Source organism: Sinocyclocheilus anshuiensis, unplaced genomic scaffold, assembly GCF_001515605.1.
Source record: "Sinocyclocheilus anshuiensis isolate Anshui unplaced genomic scaffold, SAMN03320099.WGS_v1.1 scaffold960, whole genome shotgun sequence".
Lineage (NCBI taxonomy): Eukaryota > Metazoa > Chordata > Actinopteri > Cypriniformes > Cyprinidae > Sinocyclocheilus > Sinocyclocheilus anshuiensis.
In genome coordinates, this window is record NW_015549635.1 from 291,997 (window position 1) to 292,797 (window position 801).

The following is an 801-nucleotide window of genomic DNA, read 5'->3' on the forward strand; positions in this document are numbered from 1 at the left end:
TAAATATTTATAATTAATTATAACTAGTTATGATTAATTATTCATATTTCCCCATGAGCTGATTCGCTACAGCACCCTCTCCTCGGGAGGATAATGAAGTTTTAAACTCACACTCAAGCAAGCAGGAACTAATGAGCAGTACAGACACACACAGCCCTCCTCAGCCTCAAACTTTACATTCATACCACTACCCAGATCTCACCTGAACATCTATAAATAAACGAGAAGATCCTCTGATGCTCAGCGGCCTTGGTTAAACTCATTTTGTGCACAAAAATATCTTAAAACCTTGCAATTAATTATTTTAATAGCATAATTTGTGTTATGTTGAATAAAATCAGACATTTTCCATCACATCTATCTATCTTTGTCTGAAGAAAATGTTAGAGATGCTTGCCCATGACTCTATGTTATAGGGTGTTCTGCCAGGGCAGGCTTTGCTTTATATGGTTGCTAGGGTGCTCTGGGTTGTTGCTAGGCCACGCAAGGGTTCTTTGAATGGTTCCTAGGAGGCTTAATGGTTCAAGCCAAAAAGTCCCCCAAATTTGATATTCTGGTTTGTAATATTAGATGGACTCTATTAAAATTACACTAATGTTGAAAAGTTTGGGGTCTGCAGCAAAAATGTGTTTGAAAAATCTCTTATGCTCACAAGGATGCTTTTATTTGATCAAAAATACAGTAAAAACCATAATATTATGGAAATATTATTAGTTTTTTTTAAAGTTATCTATTTTAATATATTTTTAAAATGTAATTTATTCCTGTGACGCAAAGCTGAATTTTCAGCAGTCATTTCTC